This window comes from Etheostoma spectabile, unplaced genomic scaffold (assembly GCF_008692095.1).
Source record: "Etheostoma spectabile isolate EspeVRDwgs_2016 unplaced genomic scaffold, UIUC_Espe_1.0 scaffold00006442, whole genome shotgun sequence".
Lineage (NCBI taxonomy): Eukaryota > Metazoa > Chordata > Actinopteri > Perciformes > Percidae > Etheostoma > Etheostoma spectabile.
The window spans coordinates 1-21861 of NW_022603384.1; the positions used below are offsets into that span (position 1 = coordinate 1).

The window sequence follows — 21861 nt, forward strand, 5'->3', positions numbered from 1 at the left end:
CTGCTACTTGGCCACCCCGTCCAAGCAATTTTGTTTTCCCAAGTGGTCAAGCTTCTGCCACCTGCAATGTTCCCATGCTGTCACTTTTAGCTGCGTTAAGAACTCGAAGTTTCCTTATGGAGAGCGCATTGGTTTTTTACAAGTACAAAAGGCTTAACCAAACACAGCAAAGCCCACCAAAATAATTTCAACTCATAGGCGTTCCTCTCACGGAAGTCTTTAGTAAAAGGCGAAAGGCTTGTGCGTTATGAAGAGAAACCAAGTAAGTGCAGTGCGCCCACGCTCGAGAGCAGACGAAATGCCCAGTCTTCCCAGTCCCCCCTCGCGGTGATTCTCACTTGGTGTGCCGCTTTCCAAATCCAAGGCCGGCCTATTGCCACACTGTCACAGGGCCAATATTTGTCCTTGCTGTTTTTCCGCCAATAAAATAGTGCAAATCTTTGCTACACTTTGTATGGCTTTATCTTGCCAAGTATTATAACAACGTTTGGATACCAGGAACCCAACGAGGTCATTCAGGTTTTGCGACAACTTCTGACGGTAAAATCTGCCAGCCATGTCTCTTCAGGTCTTGACAGTTTGAGCAACGGGCAGCTCCACGGCATCGTCGCATTTGTTTTTCCACAAGACAGAAGATGGGTGCACCGTTCCCAGCGACGCTGCAATACCGGGTCGATGCGTGGAGTGAATGGAGCAAGCCCCTTTTTCAACTCCCATTGCTAAAATCCATTAATATGTTGTCCCCTGATAGAGGACATATCAGATATTAACTGATAAGAACAGATACTACACTTGATCTTAGCCAAAAGGCCGAGAAGCGATGACCACCACCTCTTGCTGTCCGATGCGACCTCCCCCCGACCTTTCGACGTGTTTCCAGTGTGTCACGGTCCGTATTTTTAAAAGGACATAAACAGCTGCTACTTGGCACCCCCGTCCACGCAATTTTGGTTTTCCCAAGTGGTCAAGCTTCTGCCAACCTGCAATGTTCCCATGCTGTCACATTTAGCTGCGTTAAGAATCTGAGTTTCTTATGGAGAGCACATTTGTTTTTACAAGTACAAAAGGCTTAACCAAACAGCAAAGCCCACCAAAAATAATTTCAACTCATAGGCGTTCCTCTCCACGGAAGTCTTTAGTAAAAGGCGAAAGGCTGTGCGTTATGAAAGAAACCAGAGTAAGTGCAGCCCACGCTCGAGAGCAGCCGAAATGCCCAGTCTTCCCAGTCCCAACCCTCGCGGTGATTCTCACTTTGGTGTGCCGCTTTCCAAATCCAAGGCCTGGCCTATTGCCACACTGTCACAGGGCCAATATTTTGTCCTTGCTGTTTTTTCCGCCATAAATAGTGCAAACTTGCTACCTTTTGTATGGCTTTTATCTTGCCAAGTATTATAACAACGTTTTGATACCAGGAACCCAACGAGGTCATTCAGGTTTTGCGACAACTTCTGACGGTAAAATCTGCCAGCCATGTCTCTTCAGGTCCATAACAGTTTGAGCAACGGGCAGCTCCACGTGCATCGTCAATTGTTTTTCCAACAAGACAGAAGATGGGTGCACCGTTCCCGCGCGCTGCGCCTGCAATACCGGGTCGATGCGTGGAGTGAATGGGTGCAAGCCCCTTTTTCAACTCCCATTGCTAAAAATCCATTAATATGTTGTCCCCTGATAGAGGACATATCAGATATTAAACTGATAAGAACAGATACTACACTTGATCTTAGCAAAAGCCGAGAAGCGATGACCACCACCTCTTTGCTGTCCGATGCGACCTCCCCGGACGGTTCTCAGTTGTCACGGTCCCAGTAATTTTAAAGGACTAAACAGCTGCTACTTGGCACCCCCCCGTCCAAGCAATTTTGGTTTTCCCAAAGTGGTCAAGCTTCTGCCAACCTGCAATGTTCCCATGCTGTCACATCTGAGTTCTTATGGAGAGCGCATTTGTTTTTTCAAGTACAAAGGCTTAACCAAACAGCAAAGCCACACCAAAAATAATTTCAATCATAGGCTTCCTCTCCACGGAAGTCTTTAGTAAAAGGCGAAAGGCTGTGCGTTATGAAGAGAAACCAGAGTAAGTGCAGACCACACGCTCGAGACGAGCAGCAGCCGAAATGCCCAGTCTTCCCAGTCCCAACCCTCGCGGTGATTTCTCACTTGGTGTGCCGCTTTCCAAATCCCAGGCTGGCCTATTGCCACACTGTCACAGGGCCATATTTTGTCCTTGCTGTTTTTCCGCCAATAATAGTGCAAATCTGCTACACTTTTGTATGGCTTTATCTTGCCAAGTATTATAACACGTTTGATACCAGGAACCCAACAACGAGGTCATTCAGTTTTGCGACAACAACTTCTGACGGAAATCTGCCAGCCATGTCTCTTCAGGTCCATTGACAGTTTGAGCAACGGGCACTCCACGTGCATCGTCAATTGTTTGTCCACAAGACAGAAGATGGGTGCACCGTTCCCAGCGACGCTGCAATACCGGGTCGATCGTGGAGTGAAATGGAGCAAGCCCCTTTTTCAACTCCCATTGCTAAAAATCCATTTAAATATGTTGTCCCTGATGAGGACATATCAGATATTAAACTGAGAAGAACAGATACTACACTTGATCTTAGCCAAAAGGCCGAGAAGCGATGACCACCACCTCTTTGCTGTCCGATGCGACCTCCCCGGACGGTTCTCAGTTGTCACGGTCCAGTAATTTTAAAAGACATAACAGCTGCTACTTGGCACCCCCGTCCAAGCAATTTTGGTTTTCCAAGTGGTCAAGCTTCTGCCAACCTGCAATGTTCCCATGCTGTCACATTTTAGCTGCGTTTAAGAATCTGAGTTTCCTTATGGAGAGCGCATTTGTTTTTACAAGTACAAAAGGCTTAACCAAACAGCAAAGCCCACCAAATAATTTCAACTCATAGGGCGTTCCTCTCCACGGAAGTCTTTAGTAAAAGGCGAAAGGCTTGTGCGTTATGAAGAGAAACCAGAGTAAGTGCAGCCCACGCTCGAGAGCAGCCGAAATGCCCAGTCTTCCCAGTCCCAACCCTCGCGGTGATTCTCACTTGGTGTGCCGCTTTCCAAATCCAAGGCCTGGCCTATTGCCACACTGTCACAGGGCCCATATTTTGTCCTTGCTGTTTTTCGCCAATAATAGTGCAAATCTTGCTACACTTTGTATGGCTTTATCTTGCCAAGTATTATAACAACGTTTTGATACCAGGAACCCAACGAGGTCATTCAGGTTTTGCGACAACTTCTGACGGTAAAATCTGCCAGCCATGTCTCTTCAGGTCCATTGACAGTTTGAGCAACGGGCAGCTCCACGTGCATCGTCAATTGTTTTTTCCACAAGACAGAAGATGGGTGCACCGTTCCCAGCGACGCTGCAATACCGGGTCGATGCGTGGAGTGAATGGAGCAAGCCCCTTTTTCAACTCCCATTGCTAAAAATCCATTTAATATGTTGTCCCCTGATAGAGGACATATCAGATATTAACTGATAAGAACAGATACTACACTTGATCTTAGCCAAAAGGCCGAGAAGCGATGACCACCACCTCTTTGCTGTCCGATGCGACCTCCCCGGACGGTTCTCAGTTGTCACGGTCCAGTAATTTTAAAAGGACATAACAGCTGCTACTTGCACCCCCGTCCAAGCAATTTTGGTTTTCCCAAGTGGTCAAGCTTCTGCCAACCTGCAATGTTCCCATGCTGTCACATTTTAGCTGCGTTAAGAACTCTGAGTTTCCTTATGGAGAGCGCATTTGTTTTTTACAAGTACAAAAGGCTTAACCAACAACAGCAAAGCCCACCAAAAATAATTTCAACTCATAGGCGTTCCTCTCCACGGAAGTCTTTAGTAAAAGGCGAAAGGCTTGTGCGTTATGAAGAGAAACCAGAGTAAGTGCAGCCCACGCTCGAGAGCAGCCGAAATGCCCAGTCTCTTCCAGTCCCAACCCTCGCGGTGATTCTCACTTGGTGTGCCGCTTTCCAAATCCAAGGCCTGGCCTATTGCCACACTGTCACAGGGCCAATATTTTGTCCTTGCTGTTTTTTCCGCCATAAATAGTGCAAATCTTGCTACACTTTTGTATGGCTTTATCTTGCCAAGTATTATAACAACGTTTTGATACCAGGAACCCAACGAGGTCATTCAGGTTTTGCGACAACTTCTGACGGTAAAATCTGCCAGCCATGTCTCTTCAGGTCCATAAACAGTTTGAGCAACGGGCAGCTCCACGTGCATCGTCAATTGTTTTTCCACAAGACAGAAGATGGGTGCACCGTTCCCAGCGACGCTGCAATACGGGTCGATGCGTGGAGTGAATGGAGCAAGCCCCTTTTTCAACTCCCATTGCTAAAATCCATTTAATATGTTGTCCCCTGATAGAGGACATATCAGATATTAAACTGATAAGACAGATACTACACTTGATCTTAGCCAAAGGCCGAGAAGCGATGACCACCACCTCTTTGCTGTCCGATGCGACCTCCCCGGACGGTTCTCAGTTGTCACGGTCCAGTAATTTTAAAAGGACATAACAGCTGCTACTTGGCACCCACCGTCCAAGCAATTTTGGTTTTCCCAAGTGGTCAAGCTTCTGCCAACCTGCAATGTTCCCATGCTGTCACATTTTAGCTGCGTTTAAGAATCTGAGTTTCCTTATGGAGAGCACATTTGTTTTTTACAAGTACAAAAGGCTTAACCAAACAGCAAAGCCCACCAAAAATAATTCAACTCATAGGCGTTCCTCTCCACGGAAGTCTTTAGTAAAAGGCGAAAGGCTTGTGCGTTATGAAGAGAAACCAGAGTAAGTGCAGCCCACGCTCGAGAGCAGCCGAAATGCCCAGTCTTCCCAGTCCCAACCCTCGCGGTGATTCTCACTTGGTGTGCCGCTTTCCAATCCAAGGCCTGGCCTATTGCCACACTGTCACAGGGCCAATATTTTGTCCTTGCTGTTTTTCCCCCAATAAATAGTGCAAATCTTGCTACACTTTTGTATGGCTTTATCTTGCCAGTATTATAACAACGTTTTGATACAGGAACCAACGAGGTCATTCAGTTTTGCGACAACTTCTGACGGTAAAATCTGCCAGCCATGTCTCTTCAGGTCCATTGACAGTTTGAGCAACGGGCAGCTCCACGTGCATCGTCAATTGTTTTTCCACAAGACAGAAGATGGTGCACCGTTCTGTTGGAGAAATCCTTCTATAAACTGACAACTGACTCCATGATGAATTAACACAGCGTTTATTCTTGTGGTCAAACAGATGAAATGCGTTTCCGAGCAATTCTACATGCACGGACCTGATGGAACTTGTCTAGTACAGAGGTTCCCAAAAGGCACTTAAACAATAGTGTGCTCAGGGTTATATTGGTTCCCCTTGTGGGCCTGATTGGTCAGCTATACTGTTGCTGGGGTACAATCCCTGCTCTGCCTCTTCCTTCTTGCCTGTTCTATTATTTTCAGTTATCATTTACTTCACAGACAGCTATGTTCACTCCCTTCTTAATTTGTAGGTCCTGTTCTCTGAGTTATCAGACCGTCCTCGAACTTCAGTGTCCTTGGCCTCACCATCTCCTCTTCTGTGCTCACTGTAGCTTATCTGACTAAGATAGCCCTCCTGTTCTCTCCCTCCTAGCTGTACCCCAGCTGCAAAGCATAATGTATAATATGTCACACATACACACATCTTATTTAGTCTTTGGTTAATTCAGCATATACTTTAAGCCAGCTTTTACGTGGCCGTTCCTGAGTGCCCTGTTCATCACCACCTCAGTCATTGTATTATTTTCCCACAAATTCCCCTTTTCGCACCTACTAGGTGCGAAACACTTTTTACACTAACTGCAGTGCCTCAACGTCCTCCCCGTCCTCTGGCATGGTGAGTAATGGCAGCATCCCAGCGGAATAGGGAGGCGGCGCTTTTTCTTTGGACAAGGCAGTGGTGATGAGCCGGGATGTCATGGTCCGCAGGCAGGGCACACAGCAACACCCACAGGTAACTAGAATAGCGAGAAAAACAGCAATAGATGTCAAACAAGCAGTGATAAGATTCTTCCATTTGCCAAAAAAGGTTGTCATCCACCCCTCCAATGGATTTGATACACCTGAGGCGTCATGCATCTCCTGAAAGGCTCGAAGTTGGTTCAAAGCCCTGTGACCTTCCCATCCGGGGCAGTGTTGTTAGGGATGACCGTACAGCACATCTCTCCGAACATGAACAGACTCCTCCTTTTTCAGCCAACAGCATGTCCAGCGCCATCCTATTCTGGAGCGCCATGAGGGACGTTGGGGCCGTCTGCTCGGCCAGGCCTTCGATGGCATCCCTAGTTGCATGCTCAAGCGTAAAACATTATAATGCACAAAATTTATCCTATCTACATTTTTGCTGGGAGTGACGGGGAAGATGGCTGAAAGCAGTGGTATATTCTCAAATCCTGCGGCTATTTGATCTGCCAATTTGTATTCATTCGGGACACCCCTAGGAACTCCTATGCTGTCTATATAGGTTGGGGTTCCCGCCCATGGATCAAAAGCCGGGCCTTGCATACTACGGGCCCTGCGCCTTCTCTTACGGTCAGTTGCACAGCCTTATGTGTGTATAAGTGGACTCTACTCCCTACCAAGATATGGGCATAGCTAATCTAACCATAGCACAAACTCCTGACGTTTGATTTGGGAACTTTATCTGGGAGTACAACCTAAGACCACCACAATAGTAGAATAGTCCTATCTAGCCACTGGGCCTAGGGCTGTTTTGTTTTGTACAGTTGTATTACACCAGTCTGGGGTATATCACCTAGTTTGATTGTGGGCTTGCTTGATCCGGTGAGATTGAAACAGTGATATCTTGCACCCTCCCCCATTTATGGCGGTAAAATACCCTGGTTTTTCAAAGCCTGGGGGAAAGAGGGATGCTAGGGTAGTACAATTGCGGGAAGCTGTCTTAGAGTGTGTGAAGTTCAACATGCATGCATATCCTGCTGGGTCCTCATTAGGAAACAACGGGGCCGGGTTAGTGAACATGACTGGTCTAGCTGTGGCACAGGCCACGCACCCTTCCATGTGTTGTTCTTTGGCATTCTGTATTAGCCACCTGATCCATAAATTGTCCTGGCCTGCACCTGCTGATAACTCTAACACATCTTCCACCCTCATTTTAGAGAAGTCCTGCACTATTACGTCTTCCTCCTTCAGAGGGGTTTTACTGTAGTCTCTGCCATGTCAGTGTCATTCTGTGTGTGCGTGAGGGGATCCAAAATATTTATCTGCAGGGGGGTTATCTGGTCACTTCCTGCTATCCATACACCTATGGCTAACATCCACACATCCTGACCGTTCCTGCTCCCATTGCTCTATTTACTGACAGGGTTATGGGATTTTCGTGGGGTCTGAACTATAGTCCCGCTGTATAGATAATATCTCCCATTCATCTTGTTGTACCCACCAATCTCTTTTGTCTGTCAACCTCGCCCATGGTTTCCACCCTCCTGTTGTCCAACCCGCGTCATACCAGCTGTTACAGAGACTACCTTTCACCTGTCCGAAGCGCTCCTTTCACAATCCTCTACCTTTTGATAGTCGTCACAGATGTACACATCTGTGTTTTTGTAGAAACTATTATACCCCCCGCAGTCTATAGCCTGACACAAATCAAAGGTAAATGACGTGGTTGAGTCTCTCACATAGGGGAGAGTCAATCTGGCACCGCACCTTGGGGATGGGCCCTTAGTGTGTTGCTTCACTACTGCCCAAACTGCTCTTCTTTTCTCTCGTCTAGTTTCATTTCCTTTGTTACTGAGAGGTGGTGGACACTACCGGGTGATTGTTCTTTGTGGTCTCGGTCCCCATACGCATGTTCCAACCCCAGAATTAATGCTGCAACTCCACTACTACTACTACTGCTAGGACAACTGTTGTCTTTTTCCAAACCCCATTGCCTTCCAAGTTATGGATGTACTATGTGGGGGCTGTTCCCCGCCAAAACATCTCTTCCATCTATACATTTTGGATTGCTTTTCTAATTTCTGCCAATGGGCGGCTAGGAGGTGCGACTGGGGCACAATGTGTCAGGTGGTGCCAAGGTGCTCCTTTTTTACCTTTAACCTGGACCGAGTGTGAAGTAACCTCCCTTACTTCGTAAGGCCCGGACCACCTGGGGTCAGTCCACTTCCTCTTGTGAACTTTGACCCTGACCCAGTCGCCTACCTTGACAGGTAGTGTTGCTTCCTCCTGCGGTTTCCTGTTCGCCAACTGGACCTGCGTAGAAAGGGCTGAAACCAGAGATGTTAGCTTTTTTCATATAGTCTGTCATTTCTATTTGCGTAACATCTAACATTGGCATGTGGCCTCCATCTAGTGGAGGTCCTGGCATTTTTCTCCCTGTCATTATTTCGTGTGGGGTCAAATGTGTTTCTCGTCCTTCTGAGGACCTCATAGCCATGAGGGCCAATGGGAGCGCTTCTACCCATGTTAACTTGCTTCCTGCACATGCCTTGGCTATCTTAGCCTTCAATGTCTGGTTTGCTCTTTCCACCATTCCCTGTGACTGTGGATGATAAACTGATCCGAAGGCATGAGTGATTCCCAGGGCCTGTTCTACTTCTCTTAGTAGTTTGTTGTTAAAATGTGTGCCATTATCTGACCTTATTTGCCTGGGGACCCCATACCTCGGGATGAGTTCAGTTTTGAGCCATTTCACCACTGTTTTTGCGTCCTCTTTTCCGGTGGGAATGGCTTCTACCCACCTAGAGAACCTGTCTACCATCACCAGAAGATACCTTTTTCCCCCTACCACATTTTCTGCGCCCATATCAGTATAATCTATACTGATATCTTGAAAACAGCTGTGGGGACTGGGTACGCTCCTTTTAGTGTGGTGTATGGTTTCTGAACATTATGCTCTCCACACACCCTGCATTCCTGACAAAAATGTGTCACCATGTCCCTCAAATTGGGGTGCCACCACAGCTCAGACAGATTCAGAGTCTTCTGTTTTCTTCCTTCATGTGTTGGTCTGTGTGCCTCAGGTAGCAACATTCTGCACATCTCGGCTGATGCTGCTATCTTTCCTGATGAGACCTCCATATCCCATCTTTGTCTTTTGTGGCGCCGCTCCGCTGCCACTGATTCCATTCATAGGCTCCTGACTGTATCCAGCCTTGATGAGTGGTACATCAGTACATGTCTGTCTCCCCCTTTTTCTGAAATAAAATGGCATTGAGAAAGCCATTTTTTCAGAAACATCCATATGAAATGGAGTGAGTAGTCTGGGGAGGTGAGTGTCTCTGCCCTTGCTAGGGCACTTTTGAGGTCAGAGAAGGCGGCCTCGGCCTCTGTTGTCCATAGGAGGGGGGCGGTGAGACAGCGATGAGTTCTGTTGTATAGTCAGGGATATGTGAGCGGCTGTATCCTGTGAGGCCCAGAAAAGACAGCATGTCTGCAACTGTGAGGGCTTCTGACTGTTGTGGGTTCTGTGAGACTGTCATTTGTTTAGCTTTGCTGGGCTTGGGCTTGTTTAATTCTTCCAGTTGTTTCTTTAACAATGAGTTTGTAGTCTTTTTAATTCATCTTCTTGTTGCTCTGCTCCTTTTTGGTGTTTTGACAGGAAATGACGCACATTCTCGCCCCATGTTGCATCGGTCATTGTTTGCAGGCCTACTACTCCTCCTAACTGTGTCTGAACTGCTGTGGGTAATCCCCCTAGTACCCATGGCGGAACAGCGCCACTGTGGCGGCGGACTGGTCCCACGGTTCCCTCATAGCACGCTGCCAAATCTTTTTTGCTCTATCTGCATAGGCATCAAAATTTTCATCACTTAGTCTTTTTAAATCATGCCATGCTGCATGATCCCCAACTGTGGGATAAATGCGGTGCAGCTCAGCCCAAATGCCAGGGTTACTGCTGATGCAGGCACTGATGCGGGAACAGTGGGTCCAGCTCCCCCTCTGGTGAGGGCAGCACTAGCTTCATCTGCTCCCATTACTCTACCCAATACTGCTCTGAGATCTCCCAAACACAGCTGCACTCTGCTGTAAGACTATTGAAAGCTGTGAGGAAATGCTCAGCCCCTCCTGTCAGGAGGGGAGTTTTGCACACAGAGAATCTAAGTCACCAAAACTGTAAGGGGTGTACATCAACAGTCCTCCTCCTCCTCCTACTGGGCGGAGTGGCATTGTAGCCCCGCCTCTGGTGTGTGGCGCGTCTGCTCTCCCTCACTGAGCTCATTTACTGTTAGACGCAGCTGCTCTTGCTGCTTTTTTATCTCTCTGAACTCTTTGTTAAGTTTTTCCCTTATTCTAGTTGATCTTCGCAGCATAACTTCGTCAGGGTCCTCGTTGGTAAATTTACCTTTAATGTGCCTGCTACAAAAACGTCTTGAGGACTTTGTGATCTAGATCTGGGCCTGCGTTTATGTCGTTTTTAGTCCTTTCCCTAGAGCTGGAGCTTCTGTCTGTTTGCTCACTTTCCCTGCTGCTGTCTGACTGTTCGCTATCTTCCTTACTTCCTGAGTCTTGTGGGGTACTATGGTGAGGTGGACTGGGTCCTTTTACTGACATGTGAAAATGCTCTGGATTTTGTTGGCAAAAAGCTGAATATGGGTACTAGCTTTGCTTGGGCCGGCTGGGACTGTAGCCGCTGGTTGTGGTGGAGCCGCTGCTGCTCCCCCTGGCGCTGACTGTACCATTAAATTTAGATAACATTCTAAATCCTGTACGCGGCCCTCTAATGCCGGTATCAATGGGTCCTGTGGTACGTCTATTTGTAATGCATTTGGCTGTAAATGGGCAGTTACCACTGGGGCTTGGACTGTGGGTTTTGATGCCGTTGGACCTGTATACGGCGGCGGTGGAGCGGAAATTCTTAGGTTTCTTATATCTGGATAAAAAGGGTTTGTTGGCGGGGCGCCTCAGCGGGCAGCGGGGTTTTCTCTGCGCTAGCGGTTTTATTCTGTTCAGCTTCTGTCTCAGTTTTTGGTGAACTTTTGTCATCTTGTTTTGTCAATCCCAATTGTTTCTGTATTGCATTTGTCATTTTCACCCCACCCCATATTTCTCTTTCTGCGCTTCATACTCCTTCTGCTTTGGTTTAGTCAATTTAAACCATTTTCTTTTCTTTTCCTCCTCTGCCTGCCTTTCCGCATACTCCAACTTACTTTTTTCATACTTCACTATTTCATTCACTTTCTCCGGGACGGCGCCCCTTCTCCCTCAATCCATCCTCCTCTCTCCCATTCTTTCACAATCTCTTTTGCTACTTTCTCCTCTCCTTTATTGCCATACTTTTTCACTGCCCCTACTAACACTTTACCATAAGGGGTCGTCATTTTACAACAAATAAGCAGTGAGAAAAAATCCAACAAGCCAAACCACAACAAAAATCACACATGCAACAACAAACAACTTTTTCATTAAGACTCCATCTAGAGCCTTTTTATGTACACCTCTATAATCTTTACAACTTAAAAAGTGACCTCTCACTCCTTTGCACAAATACACTCGCGGTGGACTCGTAATATTACAATGACAATCTGTTAACTGCAATTCTTTTTCAGGTTGTTCACACAGAACCAAGGGTGGCAATTCACAATCACTCATCTGAACTATCTGTCCTTAGCAGTCTCCTACCTCGTCAACCATCTGGACGTATTTTCCTCTGACTATTTGTCCCTTTTCCTCTCCTACCGCCACCCGTATTATTCAACAATTCTCTCACAACTCTCTAGTTGTTTTTCTCTGTTTAATCACATCACATGCCCCAACATTTCATCTGTTTATATCCCTTTAATTACAGCACATTCAATCAATACTTTTCGCTTAAAACAACACTTACGACAGTTGAAATGTGATCACATCAATTTAGTTTTCAGCCAATAACAGAATTTTGATTTTAAACAGGCTTCTGCTTACCTTTTTTGTTGAGAGCTCTCAGTGATCACACCAACGAATCGCAGTATCGCCGCTCAGTCCCCTTCACGGGCTGCGGGATGTCAGTCCGGTGGCTGAGCTGAACCGGACCGTGGACACAATGCCAAGGTCCAGTTGGATTCTCCTGTCCAATTACGTTATCACGTCCGGGGTCACCAAATTTGTTGGAGAAATCCTTCTATAAACTGACAACTGACTCCATGATGAATTAACACAGCGTTTATTCTTGTGGTCAACAGATGAAATGCGTTTCCGGGCAGTTAAACGTGCACGGACCAGATGGAAACTTGTCTAGTACAGAGGTTCCCAAAAAGGCACTTAAACAATAGCGTGCTCAGGGTTATATTGGTTCCCCTTGTGGGGCCTGATTGGTCAGCTATACTGTTGCTGGGGTACAATCCCTGCTCTGCCTCTTCCTTCTTGCCTGTCTATTATTTTCAGTTATCATTTACTTCACAAGACAGCTATGTTCACTCCCTTCTAAGTTTGTACGTCCTGTTCTCTGAGTTATCAGACCGTCCTCAAACTTCAGTGTCCTTGGCCTCACCATCTCCTCTTCTCGTGCTCACTGTAGCTTATCTGACTAAGATAGCCCTCCTGTTCTCTCCCTCCTAGCTGTACCCCAGCTGCAAAGCATAATGTATAAAATGTCACACACACACACACTCTTATTTAGTCTTTGGTTAATTCAGCATATACTTTAAGCCAGCTTTTACGTGGCCGTTCCTGAGTGCCCTGTTCATCACCACCTCAGTCATTGTATTATTTTCCCACAAATACCAAAGCAAGTAAGCGCTGTGACTAACATTGCTCTTCTGAAGTGATTTTGGAGAGGGACATCAGGTAGAAATACTCTGGTTGACTAGCATGACACCATTGTATTCATATAATAATCAATCCAGGTTAACGTGAATGACAGTGACTGCATGTTGCTTCCTCTAAATTTCAGGTTGTGGTCGACTAGCGAGGCCAGCTCGTCAGTTTGATAAACTGACCAGACCTGCATGCCTCTTGTTTCTTTGGGCTAGTTGTATTAGCTTTAGACCGGCTGGTAGCAGCTTTCTGCTTGTTTCTTTAAGCTAACTATATTAGCTTTAGCCTGGCTGGTAGCAGCTTTCTGCTTGTTCTTTAAGCTAACTATATTAGCTTTAGACCGCTGGTAGCAGCTTTCTGCTTGTTTCTTTAAGCTAACTATTTTAGCTTTAGCCTGGCTGGTAGCGCCTTTCTGCTTGTTTCTTTAAGCTAACTATTTTAGCTTTAGCCTGGCTGGTAGCAGCTTTCTGCTTGTTTCTTTAAGCTAACTATATTAGCTTTAGACCGGCTGGTAGCAGCTTTCTGCTTGTTTCTTTAAGCTAACTATTTTAGCTTTAGCCTGGCTGGTAGCAGCTTTCTGCTTGTTTCTTTAAGCTAACTATATTAGCTTTAGCTTGGCTGATAGCAGCTTTCTGCGGTGGGAAATGGCCGGGAGACGTTGTGATTATGTTGCATTAATCAGGGGGTTTAGTTTGTATTTGAGGAGAACATAAAACCCCAACTACTGTAGCGTCACTCACTACCCATCAAATACTATGACATCACTGTGTCTGAGGCAGCTGTTGCCAACGGTAGGCTACTTTTCTACACGCGAAGAGCCTCACTTCCCATACCAAACCCCGTCGGACTAACGTCACATACACACGTTGCCCACATGGCTACCTGTCTTAAAGGGGAATGGTCAGATGGTAATAATCATGTAAAGGAGAAACAGTGAAAGGTTACTTTTCTATCAAGCAGCAAAAAAGTATTAACGTCAACATCGTAACGTCCTGCAATGTGACTTTCGCGCATGCGCACATCGCGATGTCAATGCTAAAACACAATATTGTTCAGCCCTAACTGACGGTATACTTCAGTAAGATAGTTTGCCACTTTTATCTTGGGTAATGCCACATGTAAGTATATCTTAGTTTATTTAGATACCCAACATAGGTTATACTACGTACACTGTATAACAATACATTACGTGTTTCTTTATTTCATCTTACATTTTTGCTAGCCTGTTGTGTAGTTATATGTTTTTACAATTATCTTTGTTTAATATATGTGACTCATTACTATCTAAGTAACTGGTCATTGTGTTTTCTCCCAGTTTCACCTTTGTTACTCAAATAAACGTGTTACAAGGATCCCGTCGCCAGTGCTTGATGGTGGAAGGTGTTTAGCTGCTGGTCAGATTGCACAGCGTTACGTACGTGAAGGACAAGACATATTTCATGGTAAGTATTTCCAGGTAATCTCTGCACCTCTAATCTCTGCACCTCTGTTATTCTAATATTACCATGTAATAAAATTGAAACAGGCAGTTTTGCATTTTCCACCACTGATTCATGGTTTTTATTTCAGAAACTACCGGAAGCATTTCCAAGTAATCACTACACCTCTGTTTTGGTATTATTACCATGTAATTAAATCGAAACAGGCAGTTTTGCATTTTGCACCACTGCCTTCTAAATCTCTAACCATGCGCCATTTCTTGCCTAAAACAATATAACCAACAATATGTTAAATTAAATTAGATAAATGTAACTCCCTGATGGTCTAATAGCTAGGATTTGGCGCCCTCACCGCCGTGGCCGGGGTTCAGTTCCCGGTCAGGGAATGGTCAGGACTTGACAGACACAGATTTAAAAGAGCAAGTTTTTGGTTGATTTGTCAAATTCTTCCTCATTAGTTTAACGTTTTAAAGAGTACCATTTCCTTTAAATCAGACCCCGACAGAGGATGTATCCTTTTGTCCTCATTGATGGGTCATAAACACTTCATCTGCCTCTATCTCAATAACAATTCTTTTCATTTTTTCAAGCAGTTACTAAACCCCTAACCAACATTTTTAACTGAAAACCAATGTATGTGAGAGTCCAGTAATGTTATTGTTGGATTCAGGTCCAAATTTTGACATTTTAGCGCAACGCAAAGGTGCATAACAGATTTTTATTCTACATACCTGGAGCGATGCAAAGCAGGGGTGGCCAACTAGTCAAGGAACAACAAGAGACTTGGTATTTAAGAATACAAACTGACTATGTGACAGATGTGTAATCTGTCATGGCCTGCCTTCTGAAGCTCTAGCCAGGCGCCATTCCTCGCCTAAAACAATATGAGTCATTCCAGTAAATGAAAAGAAAACTCACATCTGCAAAGATAAATTTGAAAGATGTGACTCCCTGATGGTCTAGTGGCTAGGATTCGGCGCTCTCACCGCCGCGGCCCGGGTTCGATTCCCGGTCAGGGAATGGTCAGGACTTGAGAGACTCAGGTGTGATGTTTGAAAGAATAAGTTCCTGGACTTGATTTTGATTTGTCAAATTCTTCCTCATTAGTTTAAATGAATTGACAACATCAGTTATATGACTTACAGTTCTCAAAGACGCACACAATCTCAACTGGTTATCCTATTGACAGCTAATCTCTTTTTCTTTTCTCTCACTTTTTGTCTCTGTCTGGCCTTATGTATTTGCTTGTATTACATTAAGTGACCTGCATACCAATGACAGTAAAGATTAATATGTACAGTACAAGGTTTTCAGAACTGTACCTTCAGATATAGGTAAGGCCACTTGGGTTATCTTTGGGCTGCTCTATATTCACCTGCAGAATGATAAACCCTAGAGTTGGCTTACTCCAGGTTATTTAAGCAACAAACGTCCCTGGGTGGACTTGAACCACCATCCTTTCGGTTAACAGCCGACTGCGCTGACCTATTGCGAACAAGGTGAGGGCCATGTGGGGCCTCTGAGCATCATTTATAGACTAATTAATTATTCTCGAGTCAAATTTTGATTGGAAAACACATACTAACATGAACATAGAAGGGCCATGTCGGGCCTCTGAACATCACTTATAGACCAAGTAATTATTCTCAAGTCAATCTTTTTAATGGAAAACACATACTTACATGACCATAGAATGTTGTTAGTTTTCTCCTTTTAAGTAATGCATATTAGTATCTCCATACTTCCAGCCAACAATCTCCTATATTACTGACACATTTCATCTCTCCTCCATCTGTACAGGCTTGGCAATATACTTAAATATAAAAGTAAAAGTAGCCTTATGAATGACAAAGCTCCTGGACCAGACAGATGTTACTAGAGAGCACACTGAGAAACTACAGTGGACATGGAGAAAAGACTCTTTATTCTTTATTCTTTATATGCCATTGCCTACATTTTAAATGGCTGTCTGCCAATAGGCCTAAAACATATATAAACATATAGCCTATTTATATTGACAGAGACTGGGACTCCAGGTAATAAGATTCTGACCGAGTAGCAAGATATGAATTCAAGTGTGATTTTGTGAGAAGTCTGTGTATGTTCCAATTTAATTAGATTAAATTTTGTAATGGTAACTCCAGGGAAATTATTTGAAATTTAGTGAGGACTAGATTAGAACTGGATTTAAAGCTGATTGTGGTTTCCAACTTCGGCCCAGGTGTGTCTGTTAAAACACAGACGGAGACAACTTCTCTCTGTTGATTTATTACAATCAATCATCAGTATAAACATGGGGGGGGGGGGGGGGCAGCTCTGCTATGAATGTGTGTGTGGTAATAAATGAAATAAACAACATTGTAAAGGCTACCATACACAATGAATAGGAATCATATATGCTAGTAAATAATAACAATAAACTAACTACTAATTACATTATCTTAATGAGCAAGGACGTTCAACAATCGCCATTATATCGAATCAACAGCCAGGTGTAACCTAGCCAACAGTAGAAGAACGTAAACAAGCTAACTTTTAAATGTACCAGAACTACAGACCAATACAACAACAGGCTTACATGAACTGACAACATCAGTTCTATGACTTACAGTTCTCAAAGACGCACACGATCTCAGCTGATTATCCTCCAGACAGCTAGTCTCTTTTTCTTTTCTCTCACTTTTTGTCTCTGTCTGGCCTTATGTATTTGCTTGTATTACATCAAGTGACCTGCATACCAATGACCGTAAAGATTAATATGTACATGGTTTCCAGAACTGTATCTTCTGATAGACATAAGGCCACTTGGGTTATCTTCAGGCTGCTCTATGGTCTTCTGCAGAAGGATAAATCCCAGAGTTGGCTCACTCCAGATTATTTAAGCAATAAACGTCCCTGGGTGGAGTTGAATGATGTAGAGATGGACAAACGACTCAAAAGCATAATACTTCTTGCCGTGACATAACAAGAAACAGTAAAAAAAAGAGGTCGGCGAGATAGAGTTCAAGACCCTTTTTTCAGGACACCCAAACTTTGTCTCTCAATATGGCAGGAATTCTATGCATCCAGGGCCAAATGTTTTACCATTTCATCCACTACGGGCCCCTAAGGAACTTTACATGTGTTGACAATAAAGATGCTCACAAATCGCTGCACTTGGAATTGCGTTTCTCATGCACATTCATTTCCTCTTAAATACAAAGAACTGCTAAGTTCTTTATTCCCAATGTCAACTCTTAGACATTAGTTCCAAATGAAAATACTAATTGTCAGAAGTGGGATTTGAACCCACAACTCCAGTGGCGACTGCAACCTAAACGCACCGCCTTAGACCACTCGGCCGTCCTGACTGATACAACAGATCTTTAGTAGGACCTGTCTCAAAATTATTATAGGTAAATTAAACATGTCATGATATAGTAGGTTCTCAGTCATGAGAACTGCTATATCATGACATGTCTGACGGGGCGCTACCTATACCATCCAAAGACTGAGACTGCAGCAATATGTTCAATGCCCGTATATGTTTAATGTATTCATATTTTTGTATTTTCACAATGTTTATTCTTCTCATAGGGTAGGATTGCATTTTTCTTAGGCGGCATATTGCCCTGGGCCTGGTGGTATCTGGCTGCACCAGAGCACTGGGATGTCAGGCTTTAATCCCCACCTCTGAAAAGTGCCGCTTCTTAGCCGGATTATGTCTGGCCATGTCATAAATAATAGAGGCGAGGCCTCAAAACTGAGAATATAGTGGGGCGTGATATTTAAAACAATCGTTTCTAGCCGCTGCATTTATCAATGTACGATCATTCTTACGCTCTGATTGGTGTGATACGAACGTTTCATGAATCTCACGTGAAGCCTGTCGTACGTTAGGTTAATAAATGAGGGCCATTAGCTCTAAGGATGTGCTTCAATACATAACTGAAGTGGACCCACTAATGAGTAGCACAATGGTGCAATCTGTTTACCTTGTCATAAGCTAAAGCCTTTTCCCAAGCTAAAAGAAAACAAGGCGCTCTTCTGCAAAAGCACAGCTGGGAGTGCTTGAGAGTCCTTTGAGGTGCAGCGTGATTTAGGCTGAGATGCTTCAGGTGTGTTAAGGTGTGAGCCCAATAGTCGTCGAACGACAAAGACAAGACAGCGACCAGGTGCTAGAACCGGTGTATTGATGTCCCGTCCATGCAACCATGGATATGATCAAGACCTGTAAACAGCCCAACCACATCACTGGAAAGTCAGCATTACTACAGGATCCTGTATGTCAATTTTTTAATCTGCCAGAACATGACTTGCCACTTTTCATGGGCTGTCAACAGTAGCAGCAGTTAAAAATCAGAGTTAGCAGAGGATGGTTTCAATCCCTGAACCTCTGGGTCAGAGGCCCAGGACACTTCCATTGTGCCAATCTGCTGAAATTCACCCCAGATGGGACTTGAACCCACAATCCCTGTCTTAGGAGGCCAGTGCCTTATCCATTAGGCCACAGGGGCCTTACATCTCCAAAGCTCACCAGTTCAGGAGAAATACATATACAGTTCTGGAGACGTAATGAAACAGTAACCTTGACCTTTGACCTCCAAAATCGAAATCAGTTCATCCGCGACTCCTAGTGGTTATGTATGCCACATTTAAAGTGCTTCCCTCTAGGCGTTCAGAGATATTGCATTCACAAGAATCAGATAGACAGACATGAGGACACAGTCACCTTGACATTGAACTTTTGACCTCCAAAATTAAGTTACTTTAAACTTTAAACTGTTACATCTCCTCTGAATCACCATCTGCAAATTTCCAAGCCTCGTTGGCATGCCGACCACCACCTACAGGAGGTAAATCACTGGCTAGCTATGCAGGACTACCTCATACCTTTTACCAGGTTCAGGTGGTTAATAGTTATGGTCAAATGAAGCTTCATTAAGGTTTCTGAACAATGGTCTTCATTTTCTGAACTTATTCACTCAGTAGTGTTTTATTATTGGTTGTGCATCTGTGATTGCCCTAGAGGTCTCTCAGTCCAGCACCTCTCCCGCTCATCTTTGTTAGTTTTACACTGTCCAGCATAAATCACTGACACCATACCTCACACTCATCCATGCATACACCATGCATACATGTATGCAACCTTTGCACACAGTCTTTTGTCTCCCCTTTTCATGGGGTCATTATAAAGCATCTAGTGTTGATCTTAGCCTTTGTGTGAGTACATAGGTTTCCACATACATTGTTTTTATTAAGATTGACGACCAAATTGTTAGTTTTTCTGAGATTCTCCCAACCATTGCAATGTCTTTTGTTGCCTCGTTGGCGCAGTAGGCAGCACGTCAGTCTCATAATCTGAAGGTCGTGAGTTCAACCCTCACACAGGGCAGGTGTTTCAAAAGAACTAAAAAACACTACTGCTGCTAAAAATGCAGTGACAGGTGGTTGAACACAAGCACATGAATGAAATTTGTCATTCTTTGGTTATTTCTGAGATTGATACAATGAAAGGAATGATTTAAGAGTGGTAGCAAACCAATGAAAAGGGATATAGCCCATAAATGGTCTATAACGGTATAATGGTCCTTAGACATACTATCTAAGCAGGGAGATGAGTACAGAGATGTGGGTGCTAGCAAGATGGATGTAGGTTGCCCATTGTTCATTTAGACTTACCAGTAACATTGTTATGATACAAACCTGCTTGAAAAATAGTCACAATTCTTTGTAAGACTTGCGCATGGAACACACATGATATGATAGTGTCTGAATTTGTCCATGTCCATGCAAATGGACAACTCATCTAGCAGAACGTGCAACTCTACGCCTGAACAGGGACTTGAACCCTGGACCCTCAGATTAAAAGTCTGATGCTCTACCAACTGAGCTACCCAGGCTTCAAAAGCAACTGACTGTGGAAAAAACAATCTGCTGAACTACAGATTAAAGTGCAAGTAAATGAAGACCATTGAGCTGTTGCCATGATCACAGTCTTCTGGACAGCAGGAGGGTAGACCATAATTTGCACAATGCAACACCAAATGTTATTGCACAAACTGGTTGAAAATTGGCCAAAAAGGTTATTAAAAAGCTCAAAGTCACAACTCATCATGGCGACTAGCAGACTGTGAACATCCAGCAAACCTGCATGACAGATGACAATAGCGAGCACTTCATACATATCACACAATAAAGCTGTTGCCTTACCAGGGACTTGAGCTGTGGTATTCTTTTTCGCTGAAAACGTTGATAACCTAATGCAATTTTATGGCTCCAGACAAATAAACTTTACTGCTAGTTGGTACAATAAAACAACTCTCCCTCTTGATCAGCTTCCTCTGATGGAAAAAATCCACCAGATGACTTGCCATCCAAGCAGGGAGATCAGCACAGAGATTTGGTGCTATCAAGATGGATGTAGGTTGCCCATTGTTCATTAGAGATAGCACCCGCATTGTTATGATGCAAACCTGCATAAAAAACAGTCACATTTCTTTTTAAAGACTTGTGCATGTTACTTAAATGATACAGTGTCTGAAAGTGTTAAGGATTGCCAAAGTGTACAATTTATCATGGCATCAAGCAAAATGTGCAACTGCACGCCTGAACAGGGACTTGAACCTGGACCCTCAGAATAAAAGTCTGATGCTGTACCGACTGAGCTACCCACGCTTCTAAAAAAAGAGGGCTGTGGGAAAAAGAAGTGCCGTTATTGCTTCCTAAACCCAACCGTCCCATTGTTGTCCCGCATGTCATGGTTAACCAAATATGCCCGTTTCGTTATTTCGTTAATTATTTGGCTGCTGGCTTTTCCTCCTCTTCCTCATCCCAGTCAGTCGCCGTAGTTCTAGTGCCAGGCTGAGACTTCGCTCCCCAGTGTGACGTCATCGCCGAATTGACTTAATAAACCAGCAAATACTAAAAATTACCAAAAACTAACTTTTAACATTATTTGGAGACATTTAAAAAAAATGATATATATACATATCTTGAGTGCTTTTTGTACCCAATAATCAACAGTGGTGGTTAACCCGCAACATTCTGAGACCAATTAATGCAAAGAAAGGACTGGAGCATTTATTGGAGAGAATAAGTAGGCTGACACTGAAGTATTGAGACAACAGTGACTGAAAATCTAATTCAATCTACATATCGGTCTTCTTAAAGATCTAAATAGATTTTCTCACCTCAGAGTCATCTGGAGCACGTAACGATTAGCTTCTGTCCCTCTGAACCCTGAGTGATAATCACTCTGCAGTGAATGAGATGCAGTACCGCCCTCAGTCTAAACAAGACTGCACTTTCAGGGAGTATTTCTAAAGTTTCTGACTTGAGGAATGTGTTTTGAAAGTGTTTGGTCTCGTTGACCAAGATGATGAGTTGTGATATTTCTTTCTGAACGTGAAGTTGACAGAGAGTAATGATTCACTTCATATGCTCTCTGTCATTGATGATTGTTCTTTGCTTCTTTATGGAGCATTGAGGAAGGGAATGTGATCAGAGTGGTAGGAGCAGATATGTAGAAATTAAATGTGTGAAGGTAACCAAATATGCTAAGTTATAGTCAGTCTTGAAGTATGTTTAGTCCATGGTGGACAAGGTTCCTTGAAAGGGTTAACACCTACCTTCTTGACTTTAATGTCTTATGTCCAGTGTAAAAATGTAAACTGAGTTAAACCATGATTCAATTTTAT

The 21861-nt window shown here is 44.2% G+C and overlaps 15 non-coding genes across 15 annotated transcripts; 2 read left to right on the forward strand and 13 right to left on the reverse strand.

Moving 5' to 3' along the window:
* Nucleotides 1-151: 151 nt before the first annotated feature.
* Nucleotides 152-266, reverse strand: LOC116678101 (U5 spliceosomal RNA). The gene has a single exon (XR_004329167.1). It is a non-coding gene; the product is annotated as a U5 spliceosomal RNA (small nuclear RNA).
* Nucleotides 267-634: 368 nt separating this feature from the next.
* On the reverse strand, nucleotides 635-822 carry LOC116678105 (U2 spliceosomal RNA). The gene has a single exon (XR_004329170.1). It is a non-coding gene; the product is annotated as a U2 spliceosomal RNA (small nuclear RNA).
* A 244-nt stretch (nucleotides 823-1066) lies between these two features.
* Nucleotides 1067-1181, reverse strand: LOC116678103 (U5 spliceosomal RNA). The gene has a single exon (XR_004329168.1). It is a non-coding gene; the product is annotated as a U5 spliceosomal RNA (small nuclear RNA).
* A 368-nt stretch (nucleotides 1182-1549) lies between these two features.
* Nucleotides 1550-1742, reverse strand: LOC116678108 (U2 spliceosomal RNA). The gene has a single exon (XR_004329174.1). It is a non-coding gene; the product is annotated as a U2 spliceosomal RNA (small nuclear RNA).
* A 221-nt stretch (nucleotides 1743-1963) lies between these two features.
* LOC116678104 (U5 spliceosomal RNA) lies at nucleotides 1964-2075 on the reverse strand. Its single transcript, XR_004329169.1, has one exon. It is a non-coding gene; the product is annotated as a U5 spliceosomal RNA (small nuclear RNA).
* A 373-nt stretch (nucleotides 2076-2448) lies between these two features.
* On the reverse strand, nucleotides 2449-2638 carry LOC116678106 (U2 spliceosomal RNA). The gene has a single exon (XR_004329171.1). It is a non-coding gene; the product is annotated as a U2 spliceosomal RNA (small nuclear RNA).
* A 236-nt stretch (nucleotides 2639-2874) lies between these two features.
* Nucleotides 2875-2989, reverse strand: LOC116678100 (U5 spliceosomal RNA). The gene has a single exon (XR_004329166.1). It is a non-coding gene; the product is annotated as a U5 spliceosomal RNA (small nuclear RNA).
* A 366-nt stretch (nucleotides 2990-3355) lies between these two features.
* On the reverse strand, nucleotides 3356-3545 carry LOC116678095 (U2 spliceosomal RNA). The gene has a single exon (XR_004329161.1). It is a non-coding gene; the product is annotated as a U2 spliceosomal RNA (small nuclear RNA).
* A 241-nt stretch (nucleotides 3546-3786) lies between these two features.
* Nucleotides 3787-3901, reverse strand: LOC116678098 (U5 spliceosomal RNA). The gene has a single exon (XR_004329164.1). It is a non-coding gene; the product is annotated as a U5 spliceosomal RNA (small nuclear RNA).
* A 369-nt stretch (nucleotides 3902-4270) lies between these two features.
* Nucleotides 4271-4457, reverse strand: LOC116678107 (U2 spliceosomal RNA). Its single transcript, XR_004329173.1, has one exon. It is a non-coding gene; the product is annotated as a U2 spliceosomal RNA (small nuclear RNA).
* A 240-nt stretch (nucleotides 4458-4697) lies between these two features.
* Nucleotides 4698-4812, reverse strand: LOC116678099 (U5 spliceosomal RNA). Its single transcript, XR_004329165.1, has one exon. It is a non-coding gene; the product is annotated as a U5 spliceosomal RNA (small nuclear RNA).
* Nucleotides 4813-15130: 10318 nt separating this feature from the next.
* On the forward strand, nucleotides 15131-15202 carry trnae-cuc (transfer RNA glutamic acid (anticodon CUC)). Its single transcript has one exon. It is a non-coding gene; the product is annotated as a tRNA-Glu (tRNA).
* A 3403-nt stretch (nucleotides 15203-18605) lies between these two features.
* On the reverse strand, nucleotides 18606-18678 carry trnar-ccu (transfer RNA arginine (anticodon CCU)). The gene has a single exon. It is a non-coding gene; the product is annotated as a tRNA-Arg (tRNA).
* Nucleotides 18679-19991: 1313 nt separating this feature from the next.
* On the reverse strand, nucleotides 19992-20064 carry trnak-uuu (transfer RNA lysine (anticodon UUU)). Its single transcript has one exon. It is a non-coding gene; the product is annotated as a tRNA-Lys (tRNA).
* Nucleotides 20065-21458: 1394 nt separating this feature from the next.
* On the forward strand, nucleotides 21459-21674 carry LOC116678097 (small nucleolar RNA U3). Its single transcript, XR_004329163.1, has one exon. It is a non-coding gene; the product is annotated as a small nucleolar RNA U3 (small nucleolar RNA).
* The last annotated feature ends 187 nt before the right edge of the window (nucleotides 21675-21861 follow it).